Source organism: Cavia porcellus, unplaced genomic scaffold (assembly GCF_034190915.1).
Source record: "Cavia porcellus strain 051 isolate PalLab524CR breed Dunkin Hartley unplaced genomic scaffold, mCavPor4.1 scaffold_7, whole genome shotgun sequence".
NCBI classification, from domain to species: domain Eukaryota; kingdom Metazoa; phylum Chordata; class Mammalia; order Rodentia; family Caviidae; genus Cavia; species Cavia porcellus.
The window spans coordinates 61,646,882-61,669,309 of record NW_026947490.1 but is presented as its reverse complement, the minus strand read 5'-3'; the positions used below and the strand labels follow the sequence as shown (position 1 = coordinate 61,669,309).

Below are 22,428 nucleotides of genomic sequence, written 5' to 3'. Positions count from 1 at the left end.
GTTAAGAAATTTATGCTTGGCATGGTGGCATATACCTGTAATCCCAGCACTTGGGAGACTGAGGCAGGAGGATCACTGTAAGTTTGAGACCAGGCTGGAGTATACAGTGAGTTCAAGACCAGTCTGAACTATGTGGCAGTACACTGTCTTGGGGAAGGAGGGGGAGGAGGAAATTTTAAAGCTTACCTGTCTTTTAGGCACCTGTGTTGTATTTGGATATAGCTTCAGTTTTTCTAGTAGTAAATTTCCACCTGACAATGTCTAAAGGTAGTTTTGATTGTCACAGCTGGGGGGCGTTGCTGCTGGCAGTGTGTGAGGCCAAAGGAGCTGCTCACACCCTTCATCTGGGGTGCAGTCTTCTTTCATCAGGCACTGCCAGCCTAGGTGCCATCGTGCCCAGAATAGAAATCGCCAAGTACCTGCAACTTAAGACAAACACGTTACTGAATCGAGTATACAACTACTACGAACAATACTGTTCCTGCGTTCACAGTGTGGCCATAATTCTTATGTATCACTGCCAGGGGCTTGAACCCACTTCATCAGGTGGCTTTTTATTAATTTTGTTAGTAAAAGACTGATAAATGTGATTAGAGCTGTTGGTACCACTAGCGGTGCAAGCCACCCAATGGGACGGCCATGTGTGTGCCACTGGTGTGGTTTGGCAAGAACGTGTGAAACTAAAGGGCAAAAACGTGGTTATCAGCCAGTAATAAACTGCTGTGAGTGAGTAACTAATGGGCAATAGCAGAAGAAACTGTTGCATATAAGATAGAGTTACACAAAAGTATTACTACATGTATGATTATTAGAATAAACTTATAAACTTTCCTATTTCCAAAGTGTCTATATGAAGTGGGCAGGTAAATGAAATAAGCCGTGTAAAGAAATAATATAAAACTGGATAACTAAAAATATATACCTGTAGGGAAGGGACAGAATAACACAAAGGAAATGAAATACAAGCTACACTTACACCGCCTTGTTTTGTGCATTTGTTTTTGTAAGCATATTGTATTTTTTGTGATTCTAAAGCAATTACATTTTAAGTTTCAAAACCAAGTTTTATTATGGATGATTAATATTGATTAGTATTATTCACAACAACGTGTTACTAAAGAATAACCCCCAGTTCTTTAATTAAGAAAGAAATGTGAAATGTCCAAACATGAAAGTGTTATCTGATTAGTGCCCAGAACCTATCAAGAGTTAACCATTTGGAGGAACTGTGTGCTCAGTCATTTGAACCACTAAGGAGAGACAAAGGAGGAAGCCAGCAGCCCAGCAGACAGAAGCCTAAACTGTCTGTTGGTAAGGTTGGTAGCTGCTCTCAGATTGCTGAGGGGATGTTGTGGGGTGAGAGAGTGAGAGATTTTAGTGTATGTTGAATATCCGTTACCTGAAATGCTGAGAACAGACAAGTTGGGATTTAGAATTTTTTTTTGATACTTGGGGATGTTTTCATATACATAATGAAATAGTATGTTCACTTGAGTTCATACACACTTTATGTATACAACTTGAGTTTTATACCATATTTTTAGTGCAGTTACTTTTGTTTCTTTTTTTTTTTTAGGCTCTTGGATATTGAACCCAGGGCCTTTGCACTGGGCTACTTGCCAGCCTTTAAAAAACATTTTGTTTTTAAATAGCATCTTCCTGCCTTGGTAACTCGTCCAGGGCAGTTCTCCTGCCTCAGCCTTGTTGGAGGTTGGGAGTGCAAGCTTGTGTTATCTGCCTTTTATCGTGACTCATAAAGTCAGGTGTAGAGCTTTATGCTTTCAGTGTCAGGTCAGTACTCACAAAACTGCAGATTTTGGCTCTATTCTAATTCTGTCATTCCTGATTTCATTGTTGATTTAGGGTTCTTAGAGTAGAAGGAAAGGTTTACAGATGTGAGTTAGAGGAAAAGGAACAAAACCCTAAAGCTTTTCTATTTGGACAGGACATATGCTAATGAATCTATGGTATATTTTACTTATTAAAAACTAAAGAAAAAAAGCAAGGTGAAGGGAAGAGAAATAAATAACCCCATGTGTGTTCAGTAAAAAGTTTGAGAATTACAGCTGAGCATAATCCTGGCACTCTGTGTGGCTGAAGCAGGAGAATCTCAAATTCAAACATAGCCTGTGCAACTGACTGATTTAGTGACATCCTGCTTGATAGAAAAAGTTCTTAAAAAGCTGAGATGTAGCTCAGTGTGAAGGTCTTACATTCAGTCCACCAAAGAATGAACAAACAAACTGCTCTAATATTGATAAGCAACTCACTTAACTTTTTTTCATGTCTTGTTGCTTTGGAAATTACACTTTCCTCTAAGAGAGTTTAGAGCTCCTTGAAGAAAGGGCTGAATTCGGGTTGGGACAGGAAATACATCAGATGTTACTGAGACATCCTGTTTTATCAGAAAATGAAGAAGTTATGGGTAATTACTAGGCTGATGCTAAAGCCCTTGGAGCCAAGCTGAGAACTCTGCTGGCCAGTGATGGGAGATTAGAGTATCAGTAAGGGTGGAAACCGCAATAGATTTAAGAATTCTGGCTGAGAATGTAGCTCAGCGATACAGTACCTGCTTGGCAAGCATGAGGTCCTGAGTTCAAGTTCCGGCACATAAAAGAAGCATTCATCATGAACAGGAAGGCAGGCAAAGGACAAAGCGAAGCAAGTCCTGGTCTGTTCTACCCTGAGCCATATCGATGAGTAACCGGTATTACTAGCTAGGAAGGCTGCTTTTTTTTTTTTTTTTAAATGGAAGTTTTCCAGCTAATAAATGAAGAAGGAATGGTGAGACAGTAGCTCTAGGTATTTAGTGACCATTGTTGTGGCCTGAAAGTGTCTCCTGAAATCCAGTCTCCTGTGCAGCAGGTTAGAAGGTGGGGACCTGGAGGGATGTGTGTAAGTCCTGAGGGCTCCCCCAAAGGGCCATGGAGGAGGGGGATTGCGTTGTGTGAATTAGAACCACATCTGATGCTCCCATCTGGATCCTAGACTTCCCAGCCTCAGAATTAGGAGAGAATACTTTTGTGCTCCTAATAAGTCCGCGGCATTGTGAATGGTACAACAAAGTGGTCAAAAGCACTCATCAGTCCCACTGATGTAAAAAAAAATAATAAATGGGAAGGCAGCTGACCCTTGTATGCCGGCTGATAGAAAAACACTCATTTCCTATGAATTAGTCTTAACAAAAGATTCAGCAGGAAGTGATAAAACACCAATCTCATTGCAAATTACAGGAAATACAGGACAGTGCATAGCATGTTTACACCTGGGGCTGCAGCCAGCCAGGTCAGGGAGCCCAGTGAGGCCCACGATGCAGCTCCTGAAGGGACCAGTGACAAATGGAAAGGAGGTGGCGGGAAGCTTATGAGTTAATGGGGACTGTACGGAGATAGAATATCCAATTATAATGTGTGGTTCTTATATTAAATCCTGATTAAAATGAGGCTTTAGAAAAATGAGTGACATTTCCATGCTGATTGGAGAGTTGAACACTAATTGAGTATTTGATATTAAGGAATTATTTCTTTAGGTGTAATAATAATGGAATTATTTTTAAAGAGCCTTTATCTTTTACTAATACATAACTGAATGGTTTATAGTTGAAATGATGTATCTGGAATTTGCTTTAGATAGTACCCTAGAGCTGTAGGGAACAGCCTACATACAGTTTCAGTAAACTATTCTACTTTTGCATGTCTTTAAAATTATCCTTAATATAGGTATTTAAAAAGGAAGCATTCATTTGGCCCTTCGTTAATACTTGGAAAGATTACTTGTTACTTTCTTCCTTAATATTTTTTTCCTTCAACTGTATACAACCTTCAGTTTTAACCCCGTGTGTTTTTAAGGCATCAATACCTTTTATCACTCATCTCTTTTCATGTTCCTCTGTGAAAAAGAAATTTTATTAAAAAATTAACACAAATGATAGGTAAAATTTGACTGTTGTGGGATCATAATAATCATTAGTACATAATTGATCAAAATGCCATTATTATGCAGATTTGTAACAAATTTTGCTTTTTTAGTGTGGGACTAAATGAAAACTGCCCCCATGAGAATGTATAACAGCTATTTGTCAAGTACCCCGGGAACCAGGCACCATCCCGGTGGCCAGGCCCCCAGACAGGCTGAACTAGAGGCCTTTATTCCGAATGGGACTGAGGTGAGCAGTCGGAGCTGCTGGCAAGGATGCTGCAGTGAGCTGAGTGGAAACAGGTACTGTGGGACCCGTCAGGCTTTCTGTGGGGTTTCCCAAGTTGGAGACAGGGCCCAAAGGTGTGGAGCAGGTGGGGATCTGGTATAGCAGCATCACTGCACGCTCCTGACTGTTAGGGGTCCTAAACGTGGCATTCATTGTGAGAGTTGGCATAGGCGGTGTCTGCTTGGTTTTATAATTTTTACATGTCTTTTTATATAAAGTAGGGTAAGAACTATTCGGAGCCTCATGATTTTCTTGGACTTGAGGCGCTTTGGCTTTGATAGGTGTCTCCTACTTCAATGATGCCAATAAGAAAATTATATTTGATGTAATTTTAAATACTGTATTTTGGTATCTCTTCTGCTTTATGTGGAATTTAATAGATCTGAAAGGTCCTGAAAGGAACATTTTCACAGAGTGTGAGAGAAAATGAAAATGGTTCCTTTGATTTTGTAGTTCGTTTCTTTTGACTTTAAAAGCCATGGAAAGCTTATAGCCCCTGAGCACTATGGGCGTGGGGTGGTGCCCCAAGGTGCCCACAGAATGGCTCTTTCTCAGGCAGCTTGCACATGAGGCCTCTTGGGGTGTGTAGACAGCCCTCTGTGTCTTCAGTGTTGAAGGAGACAGACCGAGAGAGACCTGACGTGTGTGCGGACACACTGCTGATTGTTGCGTCACCTTGGAGTGAATTTCTTCACTCTGTAATGTTTCTTTTTTAATTCTCAAGGATTTTTTTTTTTTTTTAATATAGAAGCCAGAATTTGGAGCTAGGTAGTGTGGGTTTAGAATTGTGGCAGGCTTCCTGTTCATCCCACAATTCTAATTTCTTAATGTCTTCTGCAGAAGATCGGATGGAGAATCAAGTTTCTCTGGGAATGCCATATGCCCTATTGATGATAAAGTTTCTGAAAATAGTATTGCTATAAAAATTTTGGCAAAGTGTCTGTTTTGATTACATTTCATTTTAGTATCTTTTAATACTTTTAACAATTTTAACGTTTTTAAAGCTACATTAATTTTTTTTTTTTTTTAAAATCTTTTTGAGACAGGGTTTCACTACACAGTTTAGGCTGGCCTTGAACTCACTTTGTAACCCAGGCTGGCCTCTAACTTACAGCAATATTCCTGCCTCAGCCTCCTGAGTGCTGGAATTATAGGATGCACCACCACATGGGGCCAAAAGCTATGTTAATTTTGAAGTTAATTTGTATTCACTAGTTAAAAACATTTTTTTCTAAAACAGTTTGTTTACTTTGTAAGATCTCATTAACTCCTTAACTTTTAGAATTTAGATATCAGTGCTATAAAAATGTATCAAAATTAACATAACTCTTTTTATCTATTTTTTTTTAGAAATATTTTTTTCTTTTATCTTCCTAGAAAATCTAGGATCTTTGTATTAGAGACCTGTAGTTTTAACAATAACTGGTATTAGAATATTATTTTTTGGATCTGATTTAAATATATATTGAAAATAGAAATATTATTCCTATTGTATTTTAAGTTGTGAAGCGGAGCATAGCATACAAATGCTATTCTCAGTCTTTCAAATAATTACCTTCTTACTGTGCAGGTTCTATTCAGCATATAAAACCCATCCAGTTTTGTTGTAGATGCAATCTGATTATTACATGTTGACAAGGTCATATATCTATTAATTGGATTGGAGATGGGATACAAAATTGCTGTAATTATTGTAATTTTCTAGCTAATTGCAGGGTTGATGGAGAATATTTTACTTCTGCAAAATGGAAAACAGTATTCCATCAGAAGTTGTTTTATGGGGTTTCAGACATTTTGTTTAATGTGGTGCTTTTTGCCCACAGAGTATCAATCTCTCTGTCTCTGTCTCTTTGTCTCTGTCTCTGCTCACTCTCTCTCTCTCCTATCACTCCACCTCTGAATGTCACAGTGCTCAGTGGCACAGCTCAGCTGATCAGGCAAAGGCAGGAGCTTTGTAGTACTCTTAGTGCCTCTTTGTTCTGGTTGCCATGTTACCTCCATTGTTTATTTATAAATTGGAGTGCTTTCCTTTCAGACCTATAACAAAGGTGGAATGGGTCAGATCCAATTGGGAGCGGAATCCTTTGCTTCCTGTCACCTGTGCCCCACTTTGAATACTCCCCGAAATGAGCATGAGGCTGAGGCTGGGGAGGATTAAATTCGATTAGTTTACACTTTTTTTTTTTTGGAGTTAAAAAAAATCAAGTAAATTATTGGTCAGCCTGCTTGGTAATGTAAATACGCAGCTTACTTTGCATTTTCTTTCGCTTACATTTTTGCTTTATTTAAGCTTTATCACTTCCAAAGCTGGAAATTGAACTGACATTTTAAAAATAATGGTGTAGACACAAGGTGAGTGTGTTGCAGGATTTCACGGTGTGGGTGGGTGGGGTTCTGTGGTACTAGGGGGTGTTAGGAGCTCACTGCTGAAGATGGTAAAAGCAGACTGATGTTTATTCCCCGCTGCAATATGAACTGGAGACGCAGGTGAGAATTGCCAAACCTAATGAGCAATTTGGCAGATAAGACAGGCCGTCAGGCGACAGCACTTCAGCAGCGGATGTGCTGTCTGTGAACCAAGTTTGCTCCAGAGAACTACGCTTAAAAACCACAAATAAAATCTTCTTTCTCCTACTGATATTTGCTATCAAGAAGAAATGTTTGATTCTTGTTTCCAATTAAGTATCCAACGATCAACATATGGTAGTTTAGTTTGTAAAATTATTTTTAAATTTGCCTTTTCACATATTTCTTCCGTAAAAACAAATGAACCAGATGTATTTTTTCCTTGCAGCAGAAAAAAACACTAATAAAATAGAAGTGATCACTTGCTTCACTGGATTGCAGCGTTTCATCTATGGTCTTAGCACAGTGACATGGCAGGCTTTTCCAAGGCCTGTGTCGTTTATGTGTGCTTACTTGAGTTGGAAATCCTCTCCTCCCATCAAGCGCATGAAAATTTAAACATGTGCATGGTTTTTCCTCACTGAGGCTATTGGGATATTATACTGTTTAAAGGACATGCGGGTAAGATTTTTGTAATTTTCCTCAAAAGCTGTGAACATGCATTTTATGTATCTCAGGATTCCTCTATTTTTTTATTTGTGGCATTTCCACAATAACTTGGGGGCCAAAGCATCTTTGCATTTCTGGCATCCTTATCTCTAATTTATCTTTGAGGAAAGTACATTTGTGTATTTAATTATGTCTTTGTGAAGCACTTCTTTTTTTTCATATGGGGGTTGAATCCCGGGCCTTATTCAGGCTCAGCCTCGGTCCTTTCAGTGTGCCATGGGCCTAATCCCAAAGCACCTAAACTTCAAAAAATTTTCTGATTACATAGAAGTTACTTTGCACTTAATAGTGACAGTTAATTGACCCTACGGGTATCCTTTTTTAGAGATTTTCTGTCCCACTAAGTGAGATGCAGAGACTTGTAGGTAACAGTCCCTGCACGGTGCCCTGAAACTCACCTGCAGACTGTGCCTTTGAGGGTTTGCTGCTCCCTGCGGATGTCTCTACACCCTTGATATATGTGGCCCTTTAAGGGGATCAGCCATAGACTTCAGCACAAGTTGCTTTTGAAACTGGACCTAGACTTTCTGGAATGGTACCCCTCTGCAAGAGGCTGTCGGTGTTATTTCAACCTGCTGAAATCAGGTAGGAACAGTTTTATGCTTTCACTCTTTCTGTCCAAAAGATGGCCTGTGGCACCTTGATTGGTCACCTCTTTTTCTTTCTGACTTGCTCAGGCCTGCAGCATTATGCTTTTCTTGGCCCCAAGTCCTGCCTTGAATGCTTGTCTTCCTATGAAAATACACCCGATACATCTGGTTACAGTATCTCTCCTTCAAATACAGAAACAGTTGCACACACCTGCCAGTTTGCAGTGACTATGTAGCCCTGACTTCTGAAAGTGTAATCTAAATCGAAGCAATGAAGCCCATTTACAAATGACAGTAAGAAGTATGTTACATAGAAAAAAATAACTACATGAAAATGTTTGTTTCACGGAGATCTTGCAGTGGTGAATAAGCCAGGTTTCTTTTCTCTTTTCATCCTTTGTTCAATCTGAGTATTTAGGTTCCTTTTTCTATTAGTGCATATCACAGAGTGACTACTATTGTGGATTATTTTGTTAGCATGAAAGGCTGGCTGATAAAATCCTTTCTTCTTTCTTGCTATACCTGATATAGATCTCTTGTTTACTTCTTGAGTATGTTTGCCTATTTATTTTTCCATTGCTTGTAATGTCAGAAAAGGCTTTGTGCTCCTGGTTCTGTCTGCTCCTGTCCATCTCCCATACCTAGCTGGAGGTGCGCCTCGTATTTCAGAAGCGTTGTGCCAGGCCTGAGAGGAGGGCGGAGGGAGACCTGTGCCAAAGGCAGCCAGGTGTGGTGATGCTGCCTTTGATGTGTTCACCTCATCTGACCTTCTCCACTGAGTGGGCAGCTAGTAGCCTCTGTGAAGGGGGGAAAGACCTCTAAAGCAATTGAACTCATTAGGTTATTTTGTATTCATTTAAATCGTATATATTGAGATTTTTTTTTTCCCTATGTGAGACAGGGTCTTGCTGTGTAGTTCAGGCTGGCATTGAGCTCAGAGCAGTCCTCCTGCCTCAGCCTGGCAAGTGCTGGGGTCGGGTGTGCACTTCCATGCCTGAATCTAGTGATTTGGTGTTACCCATTGGCTACTTGTGCCTCCGCAAGTCCTCTTTTCTCCCTCGCTAGTAACTGTCCTGAAAATTCAGTGTGGTTTGTGAATGCAGAAGGGCATTTGAGCGCTGCTTCAGCAGAGCTGGTGACGTAGCTTTACCAGAAACATAGCTCTTCCCAGTGCAGATTTCCCATGCCTTCAATTTGATGCTTCCTTTAGTATTTTCCTCATTTTGACATTGGACACAACTCAAGCTAAATCTAGAATTTTCAGGAGCCGTCTCAAGTAGTATGGTGTCTCGGTTACCCCAGCTACAGTTTCCCCTCTTGGTCTCAGCTGCACAAGCCCTGGTCTGTGTCTCTTGGAGCCCTCCGTTGTGCTGTGTTCTGTTCCTGCTCTCTTCAGCATGAAGAATGCTTCCCGTGCTCCACATTTCCAGTCTAGGATCCACCAGCTCATCTCTTGTTTTCATGCTTTTCCTTACAAAGTGAAAAGCACGCATTGCAGCCACCATAGCTCGTGGCCTGTGCTGCTGCTGTTTCTGCTGCATTACGTGGTGTCTTTTTCCTTGTGGTAGTACCTTGGCATAACTAAATATATATACATACGATGTGTATGTGCTCGTATACCTTTATGCATAGATGCACACATGCAACTGATATTTAGTGAGGTCGTATATGGAAGGGTCATAAAAGTAGTACAGAACTTCAGAGAAATAAGTTGGTTTTTTAAAAGATAATTTTCATATTGAGAGCTGAAAAGTTACAATTGGATCGGTCAGGGAAGTCTCAGACCAGCCGTAATGTGGAAAAAGTCTTGACTATAGGGCATTTCAGAGTACGGCTGGTTATGTAACCTATCATCACATTTAATTAAAATGTCAGCTTGGGCCATAGCTGATCCATTGGTTAATTTGTTATTTAAATCAGCTTGAGGAGTATTTATTTTAAATATAGCATTCGTGTTAATGAATTGGAAAAGAATATCCTATTGCTTGGCAGAGATGTTATAGCCTGCAGATTTATGACTTAGAATAAAAACCAGCTGGTGATCAGTTCACTTACGTTATATGAAAATCTCCTCTAATTTTGTGTTTTTAAAATATAGTAGCCCTTCTTTTGTAACCAGGGTAAGACAATAAGGAGCGGGAAGCAGAAATCAAGGTTATTGATGAATCAAGAGTCAACTATCGGAAAAAAGTGGAACTGAGTTTGGGGTGCGGGTCCCAGACCTGCTGCTGTGAGGCCTGGGAGGCCCAGCACCCCCGAGGAGCAGGTGAGGGGAGCTGGGTGAACAGCAGGGTGTGGGGGCTGCTGGCCACCGAGCTGCCACCTTTCTCTCGGGCTTTCCTGATCGCCCTCCACGTCTCGCACCCAGCTTAGGTGAGCGCACTCCAGTGACCCAGGGGTCTCGGCTGCCCAGCGTGCAGCCACCTGGTGTCAAGACCGGGTAGCTTGTGACGAGCAGTGGTGTGTTTCTTATTCCCCATCATTCTGGGGACCGGAAGAGCAAGAGCCAGAGCCCGCAGCTTTCCCATCTGGCAAGAGCCTGCTTCTTCATAGATAGTTCCTTCCTGCCCCATCTTCCCTGGAGGATGGGTCCCCTGGGCCCCTTTTCTAAAGGCTCTAATCACAGTCATGAGGGCAGGAACTCCCTAAAGCCCTGACTGCTAATACCTTCATGGGGTTAAGATTTCAGCAGCAGAATTTAAAGCAGACATAAGCATCTCTCTTTATGTTCATCACTTCTGCCCTGTAACATCTGCCTTGTGAGGGACAGTGGCAAGTTCTGGGGATCAGGAGGTGGCCCTGGCTCCACTCAGCACAAGATACAGCAGCCCTACTGTATGTGGAGAGAATGAGCTTGGGGACCCTGGTGGGTGCCTGGAAGTAGATGATACCAAACCTTAAAACTGATGATAAAATCTACTTTAAAAATTAGGCACAGAGGGGGATGAGCAGCAATAACTCATGATAAAATAGAAGAAATGAAACCACACCCTGTAGTAATACTTCTATGAAGGTGGTGTCTCTCTCGGATTTGGAATCTCTTACTGAACTGGTCTCCCCTGTCTATGTGAGGCTCGCAGGAAGCATTTTCAGGCTTCTCTTTGACAGACCCAAGTCACAAGTCTCACTGCTCACCCATTTTGGGGTCATTAATTTTTAAACCTGGGGGGACTTAGAGAAACGCACTTTAATACTACTGCAGTTATCTAGGGACCAAGCTGGCTACTAAGTGACCACAAGTGAGTAGCATATCCAGCGTGGACAGGGGGAGTAATCCTGTCCCGGCAAAATGCAATGGGCTGGCACAGGATCTTATCATGTCACCCAAAATGACATGCACTTTAAACAGTGTGCACTGTTTATTTCCAGAACTTTTCACTTTATGTTTTTGGATCATTTGGGTCACTGAGTCTGTGTCTGTGGAGAGCAAGACTGCAGGGATGGGTGCGGGGGCCCCCATACTGGCACATTCGTTTTAGTAGAGTAGTATGGAAAAGAATGAGCATTTCCATTGCTATTTACCCCAGTTCAATGTGACGCTGAGAAGGGGACCCATCTTAGGGAAGGAGTCTAGCACAGAGCTTTGGGCAGCCCTGCTGGACACTGGTACCTGGACTTAGTGCTTTCCATGAGTCTGGTTGCAAACTGAATCGGATGGGAACTGAATCAAATTTCCCCATAAGGTCAGTACTGAATGTAGCTATTGGATTTGATTCGTTCCCATCCAATTCTATTTTTGACTGGAAAGGTGGGAAAGAACTAAGTGTGTGACCTGAGGTGCCATTGTACATGTGAAGTGCTCTCTGGTTGGTGACCCTGGGTGTAAGTGGGAGCATTTGACCTGCCAGTGACATTCATGGGCCGTTGGTCTTGAATGTGGCAGGGAGGAATGTAATGGACAGAGGAGGGCAGGCCGCTTTGTTAGGGTTCCCCTGAGGCCTTGTTTTATTTAGATGAGCTTTACAGAGCAGTATTTGTGAAAGTAAAACTTCAGCTTTGGTGTATAATTGTGTTCACTTGATAGAAATAATCCATGGTAACAAAGTTAGTTGATGTTTTTAGCTTGCTGCATAATTAAAAACAATTTTGTAGTAATTATTGACTTTTATGCTGCATAAAACCCTGGTTAGAAAAATCAGGTGCCAGAAGGAATGTTGAGCATGCTGGACTGTTTCACTCTCCTGCAAATATCCTTTGAATGCCTCCTTTCTGGTGCATTATTGTACTTTTCTTTTAAGCTTTGAACGTTACATTGGTAAGGATCTAAGTAAGGAACTTAATTTTTCATACTCTTGTATTGCAATATAAATTTTGTTACTGCAAAGTTCATTGTAGTTTTCATGCGTGAACCTGTGTAAGCTAAGCAAGCAGTAGAGGTAATTTCCATTCAGGAACCTCTATATCGGTTGCCACTCTGAACTGTTTTACATGTTTATAATAGTTCTGTTTTGAATGGAGCTTTAAAAAGGAGCAAAAAGCCTGGTGATGTGGCACATACCGTAATACCAGTCCTCGGGAGGCTGAGGCAGCAGGATCAGCCTGAACTATACATTGAGAGCCTGTCCAAAAACAAAAAACAAAGATTACTTATGATGTCTTTGTGAGCACAAGTGTTAAATAACCTTTTTTGTATTACATCAACTTGTTTTCTCCTTTTGATTGGGAGGTAGTGACCCTTTGAGTATTTAGCAGTTTTTTTTTTTGTAAGAATTAGAGATTTCCTTAGGCATAGAACCCTTTCATGTCCTCTGTTTTGCTTTATTTAGTAGGTACTTATGCATGTACTTCTATAGCATGTAACTTTTTAAACAACAAGAGTCAAACCACATGTGTTTGTACACATGCATAGTCCCAGCACTCAGGAAGCTGAGGCAGGAGGATTGCTCGAGCCCAGAAGTTGAGGTCAGCATGGACAGTACACTAACTAATAAGACCATATTTTAACAAAAGAAAGAATGGTGCCTTCATCTCCTCTGGGCACCAGCTGGTGGGTGGGAATGGTGCTCAGTGCCTCTGCCTCAGAAAGTTACTACCCTTTCCTCTCAGCCTGTGAGAATGGTCTTGGTCAGGGCTGAGGGGAGGGCTGGACAGCGTATCCACTTGTGTTCAGCTTTGAGATAATACCGTATGAGGAAAGCCGACTCATCAAATATCAAACATCCAGCCCCCAAGGCATGCTTGGTTGTTTTAATTTTCTTTATCAAATTCCTTTAATAGCAGTGTGTTTATGCCGCGGTATTGTTGTATGATATTTTCCCCTGGGTACAATTTTTATTGCCTACACATTCTCCAAATAACTCACAAATAAGTTTTCATGTCCGCATCCTCAGTTGCAGATGCTTGGTTAGTGTGCAGTCAAGTGCACCATGAGTAAGAAACTGAGATCCGTACCTAGAACGCACACCCACGCAAGGCACCAATGACCTGCTTTTCTTTACCGTTACATCTTCCATCTTCATTTTCTCTGATTATCAAGGCTTAGTAAATCACTGTGTTTTTGTCAAGATCTTACTACAGGCTTTATCGCTCCAGAGAAGTTTGATTTAGCTGTTATAGTTGTGTTTATTATCTCTTACCAACTTAAGAGAAAAGTAAAATAAGTGCAGATAATTTTGAACTAAGTAAGTTGAGTAACTACTGGCAATAGAACTTTTATTTTTGAGCATTAAGCTGTTACAGAACATGCTCCCTCCTTACAGTTGTTGATTGAAAGTTGAGTAGCCATATAGCCTTTTTACTTCAAATATCCATAGACAGGGTAAAGAATAACCAGAATGACATGTACGACATGAAAACAGTGTTCATAAAACTCAGGGGAGAGTTTTTTTTAAATGCAATTAATGTTTCAAAATATATACTCTCTGGATTTTTTTAAGCACTGGTAAATTCTGTCCTTGAAGTACATATCACATATGCACCTTCCCCCCTGACATACTTTTGAGGGAGTTATTAATCAGATGAAGCTAATAAATAGCGAAACCTGCCTACATCTGACTTTTCATAATTTACTGTCTATTCCTGTTGGTTTTGAGCTTTCTAGTTTTTATGCTCTTCACGTTTGAAATATGTTTCTCTTCTTTCTTCCGACATATTTACTTATCTCATTGGTAAAGATTATCTTTTTGAGTCATTTTTAGTAATATATTTTAAGGACATCAAAATAAGATAGAGAGTTTTGGACATTTCTTTATATCGCTTTGTGCCCCTTGACTTTTTTTTTTTTTAAAGTGTACTAAGTTGTGTGGGTAAGTTGTGACTACTTTAATTGTACCTTGATTATGATCAAATGTGCTCAATCTTTCTTAAACATACAAGAAATAAGTCTATAGTACTATTTGTTACTTTTCAAAATTAAAGTATGCCTAAGTAAATATGATTTATGTTACTTTTGGACCTACTAATTATGCTGTTAAATTTCATATTACATCTAACTCATTTAACTTGTAAGAAACAGTGCTTCAGGAGGCTGGATTTAGCAAGTTTTTTCAGTAAAACCAGACCTCTTCTGAATGAGTTTTGTATAAAGTCAGCACAGTGGAACAGAAAATACTGTAGGAATAATTATCACAAATATATGACTCTAGGCAGGTTGCCTTTCAAAAATCCAACTCGTCATGGGAAAAAAGTCTGTTACTATTCCATATCATTATGTTGTATCCTTTTCACTTATCTTCATAACTGTCTAGATTACTGGCTCATTTGTCTTTTTTCTTTCTTAATAGTTCTGGTATCAAATCCAGAACTTTGCAGCTGCTGGGTAAGTGCTCTTGAGCTACACTCATAAACCTACGCTTTTATAATAGAAAAAGTTAAACATATCCAAAACTAAGGAGAACACTGAAATCTGTGTCCTAGTTACTTTCTCATTGCTGGGACTTTTTGTTTTTTTTTCCTTTTCCTTTTTATCGGTACCAGGGATCGAACTCACGACTGCCTGCTTGCAAGACAGGCGCTTATGCCGCTGAGATAAATCTCCAGCCCCTGCTGGGACTTTTAAAATACCCGACACCCACAAATGAAAGGAAGAAAGATTTATTTGGCTTACAGTGTGTAGAGGTTTTAGTGCCTAGTGAGCTGGCTCCAAAGCAGGGCAGTGTGGCAGAAGGAAAACAGTCCATGGCATGACAGGCAGGAAACAACCAGTAGTCAAGGAAGGAAATTTATCTCTGTCTCTGTCTCTGTCTTTCTACCTCTGTCTCTACCTCTATCTCCTCTATCTCTACCTATCTCTGTATCTCTATCTCCTCTATCTCTCTATCTCTATCTCTATCTCTATCTCTATCTCTATCTCTATCTATCTCTTTCTGAGGCTACAACCACTGTGAGCCATCTCTCCCCACCTGAATTTTCTTCCCAGCATCACACCCAGAAAGGATGGGTTTCATACACCCATGCTCCATTCACCTTTCAAAAGCCTCACCTGTGAATGCATGAGGCTTCAGGGGGACATTTTAGATATAGACAATAAAACCCTGTACCTACCTGTCAATTTTAACAGTTAGCTCTGGTCAGGCTCCTCTCTTGCTGACACAAACTCCTTGAAACAGGATTATTTTGAAACAAATTCTAGACCTTATGTCATTTCTTTTGCAAATGTTTTAGTATATATTTTAAAGGATACAATTTTTATATACCTCAATGCTGTTTAACAAAACAGTACTTTCTTAGTACTGTATAATAATATGATTAAAATGCCCCTAATTGCTTGTCAGCGTGGTTTTGTATTTATTTGGCTTGTTTAAATCAAAATTGAAGCAAAATCTGCACATTGTATTTGTTGATAAAGCTCTGAAGTCACTTTTGTTCTGTAGTTTCTTTCTTTTCCCCCACTTTGCTCATGGCCCAGATACATGTGGATTTATTTTTTTCAAAATTTCTTCATCGAATTGAGTTATTTTTTCCCTGTGGTTTCTTTGTCTGGATTTGGCTGAATCTGCATGCACGGTCTAGGTTGGTTTTTGTTTCTTTGTTTTGGTGCTGGGCATTGAACCCAGGCTCTAGTGCTTACTAAGTGTGTGCTCTGCCCCTGTGCTGCATCCCCAACCCTGCTATGTTCTGTGCGTCTTACAAGCTGGAACTCGAAAGTGGAGTCTCAGCAGGGTTCTGACTTTAATTTTCAACAGCATGTTTCTAAGCAGTGTTGCGTGACTCCTTCAGGAGATGCATAAAGTGCAGCTGTTGATCATGTGTGAACAGCTGTTGGTAAATATTACCTGGACCCATTATTTCATTGTGTTTCTCCATACTGTTAGTCTCCTGTCTTTATCAGTTGTCTGGAATATTTCTACAAAGAGCAACTCCTCTTCATTGTTTATTCTGCTACTCTGTAGTTATAATTTGTACAGAAAAGGCCAAGTGCTTAATTCTCTTTATCATTTTTCAGAGAATAAGTTGAATTTACAAGACTACAATCCTCCAGTTTATGTTTTCCTTTTTCTTCCCTTTCGTTAAAAAAGAAAAATTCCGTGATGGTGTTGTGCATCATTCTTACCACCGTCCACACAGCTCCGTGTTTGTAGAAGTTGGGTCCTTCATGCACGGGCTCCTAAGCACTTCTGCTAAGACTGCCCTTGCCGCCCACGCAGGCTGTGAATTCTGTGCTCATCCTGTGTGAGTTCTCCTGAATACCTAGAATCACTTATTTCCTCCAGTAGGCCTGATTTTTTAGAAGGGGCTGATATTCAGGGATCGTTGTTTGGATACGTTGGTTTCACTTTGCATAAAGCTAGAAGTAATTTAAAATCAAGAGCAGCCTTGACTCTAGCTTCAGTTTTCAAACTGACACGTGGATGTGTATTGAGTCTACCCTGGTAATCAGAGAGGTGAGTCTTCCTAGTGACCCTGGAAACATGAGTTCTCCATGGCCATTCCAGTTTGCCTTTATTGTGCTCTGATAGAGTTTTTCTGGTGACTGGAAGCCTGTTGTGCCACAGGCATGGACTGTGTTTGCCGAGAGGCATTCCTGGGCACATCTGCTTGACACCAGTCAACTGCCGGGACGTGGTGCCGCTGCATTTATTGTGAGGTTTTTATTTTTCCTATAAATAGTGAGGAACAAATGACTTTTGATTTAATGAGTGTAACATTTTTAGATCTGCCCCTGGCACAGGACACTGTGCCGGACTATTGTAATGCCATCAGATGGCAAAGTGTAAGGGAATTTGGTCACAGGCAGGACTGTGGAGTTCTGAAGAGGTTCTCTCAGAGTCCTCCTCCCTGAGAATTCATGGGGCTCCATGTCCACCCAACACGACCCTTACCACTGACTACCCCCAGAGCTGGCATTGTTAGTGGTCTCGGAGGTACAATGCGAAACCACTAAAATATGAAGAAAGGTCTTAAAACTTTACATATATCTTCATTATCTGGAAATTTTCAATTTCTCAGTCCTTGTATATATTTAATAATGTTTCTATTAGCATTGAGTGTACATTTAAATGATAAGTAAATAAGAATGCTATATTGTGTGTGCATACTCAAAAAGGTTTCCCTGGGCTGGAAATAAAGCTCTGTCATGTAGGGGGTTTTGCTTACACAAGGCCCTGCATTCTGTCTCCAGCACTGCAGCATTCCCCTGCTCTCCACAGTGTGGTTTACCTGGAAAGTTTCAGTCTCGGGCTTGCTTCCTGGTCAGTACTTCTGTATCTTATTGTGGGCAATCCTTTGGGTCATTTCTTCAGTTGATTTTGGAGTGATTATTTAGATATTCATATTACTTTTTACAGCTCATTGCTTAAAAACCTTCAGCAGCTTCCCACAGTTTTTAAAATACAGTTAAGAGCATTTTGCTGGGAGCATGTGAGAATGCTCTGGTCGCTGTCTTTTCAGCCTCAGCTCTTTGCCCCTGTCATCAGCACCGGGGCCTCTTGGAGTGTAGGTAATCCAGGCAAGCTGTTGCCTGCTTACCCTTCACGCCTGTCTTCCTTGACTGGAGGAGCTTCTCTGTGCTCTTTGCTTCCCTGGCAAAGAAGGCAAGCCTGGCTGGCTTGCCTTACCCTCAGCCACTCTCAGGTAGTTGTTTTGCTGGTGGATCTCTTCTGATCTAATAAACCAGCTCTATAATCTCATAGTACGTTGGATTGTTGATGACTCCAGGAAAATAGGGAATTTGTCTGGGCTTTGTGGATCCACTGGTGTGCTGGTAATTATGTTTCAGCCGGTTTCTGAAATGCGTAATGACCTGGCTTGTAGCACTTGCCCATTGTCATGGTGTGCGTATGCTTACTTTGGCCAGTTTTGGATACTAAGATGAGGTCACAGAAAACAGAGTTGGAAAGCAATACCTGTCAACATATGGCATTTCCATTGCAAAGACACAGTAAGTGTGTTGGAAGTGTACATCATAATAAAATACAATAAAGTAATTGCAAAGTGAAGGTCTTCTCCAATAATGACTTCATGTAATAGCTCTCAAAAATTCCTGAAAATGTAATAATCTGCTTTCATGCGATGGTATGAGCCAGTCCAGAACTCCCTCGTATCAGATGCGAAAGAATCACATGTTTTGAGTTGATTAAAGAAATCACCTCATTGGTTATCAAAGTTAAATCCTGTTGCAAGATGCCTGGAGCAATTTCAGCATGAGCTAGTTATAACATGGAAATTATTGAAGGTGGGTGGATCTATGGATTACCGACATGGAGTCACTGAGTAAATAAGGTTTAGAATTAGATTGTCCTCACAGATCTGACTGCCACTGTAAAGATTTAAAGTTTTGTCTGTTCCACTCCTTCACTGTGGCTTTTGTACTGTCACATCTTTCTTGCATGCTATCCTTAAAGAGTTGTTTTGAACTGTGATAGTGCTCCTCAGCTGAAGCACCCAGCCTTTTGGTGACCGCCTTTTTGGATATAGGTTTTTGCACCGTCCTCTATGTGCTGAGCCCCAGCCAGCTCAACAGTTACCCTGGGAAGCAGAAAGGCAGGGCTTTTTCCTGCCTTTGCTCTTTTCTGGTGATTAAGTGTCATATCAAAATATTGAATGTGTGTTTTAATGTTTTAATTCAGTAGATCTGTTTTGACGGGGAGCCAATCGTCCAGTAGCCCCTGTAGTCTTAATGATTCTTATGGTTAATTTATGAAGATATGGAAGACTGTTGCATAGTTCCAGTGGGAATTTGTTTTCTCTTTTTAGAAATGTAAGCACACACAGGTACACAAGTATGGTGCAGTGTGTCAAAACAGCTTTTAATCCTTCCTAAAGACATTCCAATTGGGTCATTGTGGTTTTTACCCATTGTGTACCTTAGAGCATATGTAAGTTTTCGAAAGTTGCTATTTCAAAGATTTGAGAGTCCCCCCCCCATAAAATAAGTATGTAGTTCCTGATCTTTTGTGAATTGTGTGATGCATAATTGGAAGACTGTTGCTTGGAATAAATTAATACTAATTAACTTCTTCATCATACAGTTTTTTTGAGCAGTAAGTGTAGACATGCTGGGGTAAGTCATATTTCCCATTGATTTTGATAAAGCCTAACACCATTTGTGTAACTATGTAGATGATGCTGTATAAACCCAGTAATGTGGTCTCATCTGATACATTGATATCTGAAATAATAATACTTAGAAAATAAAATTGTGAAGAAGGAAAATATTAAATTGGAGTTGAAAACTACGAAAAAGGAAATGGAAGTTTTATCTGTATCATATATTTTTTATATTTCTCAGAGCATTGTGTTTGCTTTCTGGGAACTGTTAGGAAATGAGATAAAAAGATGAATCATTTCAAATTTCCCTCCTTATTCACCTCTGTGACCAAACAGATGGCTTGTCAGCCTCCTGGAAGATGTCACATTATTACAGACCTCTACCTGTGAGGGAAATCCTTTCATTTTTCCATTAATGGACATGCTATTTAAATTTTCTTTGAGCCTCTTTTGTGTTATGTATGGATGAGTTTGTTTCTGTGGGAAGCATGTGATTGTATTCTCTTGTTGTAGCAACCAATAAAATCATCTGGTGGTAAGACGAAAAGGAAATCACATATAAGTACAATGGAATTAATTAGCAAGAATATACTTAGCAGTGTGTCAATTTGTTCAGTATTAACTTCTTCTTTTTTTTTTTTTTTTTGTCTTTTTCGTTTTTATCCTGCCTGCTTGCAAGGCAGGCGCTTATGCCGCTGAGCTAAATCCCCAGCCCCCAGCATTAACTTCTAACTTGCTCATTAATAAGTTCCATGCATTATATTACACTAGCTTCATATGGTGACAAGTATGTATAAAAATTATGTGTATAAATGCAACCAAGACAACCTAAGTCCCTGGGCTGCAGTTGGCTCTTCAAGGCATTAGTGTTGGTGTCACGAAGTTTAGTGGTAGGTGATTGAGTCTGAAAAATGAATGATAAGATATTAACCTTGCTTTGTTGGGCATACAGAGTAGAAAGAAAAGAATGGCGAACATTTTCATTCTTGAAATCTCCATTTATCTATTCATTGCCTTAATTGACCAATCATTGCGAGGTATATTATCAGAAAAACACTTTAGTAATATTTGCCTGCAGCTATGAAATTGGTAGTTTTGACTGAATTACTCAGTCAATTGGACCTTAGTTCTCAAATTGAGCATTGACTAAAAAGATTGTTTGGGTGAAAATATAGACTATTTTACAGATTGTAGGGAGTATTGTGTGCAAGTGTGGATTAAGGGTATCCAGCACTTTGCAGCTAATCCAAGCCAGTATTCCTAACACAGATATAAGTGCAAATGGCATCCTAGATACAAAGCTGGTGTAAATTCAAGCACTTTAACTGCCATGAGGTGGGACATTTCCAGTATTATTCTTTAAAGGTTAACTGTCAAATTTTAGGACGAATGAAGAAAAAGTTTTAAATGGTTTAGAATAGAATATTTATCTACAATATTTTGAGACAAAACATCCCTTCTGTGCTTTCAGAAATCAAAAGCAGAGAGGCTTTGAGGAGTGATCCCAAGCCCCCCTTGGAGTCAGCGGGCAAGGCTAGCAGGGGTTCTGTTGCCCCATGCGTGGGAAGATGTGGTCGGGCAGGAGTCTGATGGCTCTTGAGCTGGGCACCTAATGTGTCCCTCATCCTCAGAAGGTCTCTGCTCAATGTTGAGTCACAGTGTGGTAGTATTGGCAGGTGAAGACTAAGGAGGCATATTAGAAATCTGTGCTACGTACATACGTTTTATAAAATCAAGTAAGATTGATGACCGCCCCTGCTTAATTCAGAGCAAAGGAAGGGAATCTAATTTTTCTATTTTTCCACACCTCGTTTGCCATAATGAAAATGGCATTCTGCTTTGAATCATCTCCAATGAAATGATTTTCAATATTGTTGTCTTTGTGACATTTGGACAATTAGAATGCATTTCTTAAGCCTACTGGAAATGCTGCAATGCTTTTTCTGGTTTTCTTTCTTTTTCTTTGTTTCTTTTTTTCCCCCCAGTGGCCCTTTCTGTGCTTGTCGCCTAGGAAACCACTATTAGGTTGAATTCTGTTTGCTTGCTTGTCAGATTGGCAGAATTAGGGGTACAGTTCTTGTAAAAGTGCTGCTTAAATATTAGAAATATTTTACCAATGTTGAAGTGCTTTATATCCTCCTTTAAAAAGCAGCCAAATATTTATTTGGTTTTCTTAAAATGTAAAATAATGGATTATTATTTTCCTTGATTATTATTGGAATTTTGTATACAAATTTGCAACAGGACTTGAATTTTCACAGTGGGTTAGTTCCAAATATAGGACTTTAATAAAAGAATTTTATGTAAATATATGCCTACTTCCTTGGGGAGTTATGGATATGAATTATGAGTCCCCAAACATGGAACTACAAAGATTAGAATATTTCATAAAAAATTCAATGATATGTTACAAAATACAGCTCATTTTGCCCTATATTTGAAAACCAAACTTTTGCTAAAAAAGTTTGCAAGTAGTGATGGAACTGTCTCAGCTCTTTTCCATTCTGATTAAAAGTTAATGAAACTGAAATTAGAAAGTTAAGGTTATGTATTGTGTCCAGCCTCGTTCAGTGTTGTAGAGAATTGTTTACTGCTTAGCACATTTCCAAGACCTGTGTGTTTGCACAGCACAGTAGGCACTAACCTTGTGTAGCCTTTGAGTGTGGAATGAAGCAAAGGAGACGAAACGCCTGAATTTAAACAGCTATGGGGGCAGTGGCTGTGTACAGGGCATCATCAGGTGGGTGCTAGACTGCAGAATCCAGGCCCTGGCCCCGCCCCACTTGGTGGGAATCTGTATTCTGAATGGACGCCCACAGGCCACAGTGCAGTGCTCTCTAGTGGGCTCCTCGTTGGAAAGACTTGAAGTGCCCAGAACGCCAATACCTAGGCCACACCCTCCATTTTAGCATCTGAATTTTTGGGCGGGGCTCTGAAACCAGCATTTTATTTTAAAGAGAGTAAAACTAAACATGACAAAGCAGAACAAAGCAGATCAGAAGAAAACAATGTAAGTAACAGATTTTAAATTAGGACAAGAGATCATCACTGGCTATCATATTGTCTGTTTTCTTCTAAATAGTTGTCCATATCTTCATACACAATGAATTCATACAAAACAAAGTAGTATAA

General features: G+C 40.1%; 1 protein-coding gene across 15 annotated transcripts in view; it reads left to right on the top strand.

Annotated features, from left to right (window-relative positions):
- Positions 1-22,428, top strand: part of Pard3 (par-3 family cell polarity regulator) — a 605,303-nt gene that overhangs the window by 221,520 nt on the left and 361,355 nt on the right. The window lies entirely within an intron of this gene.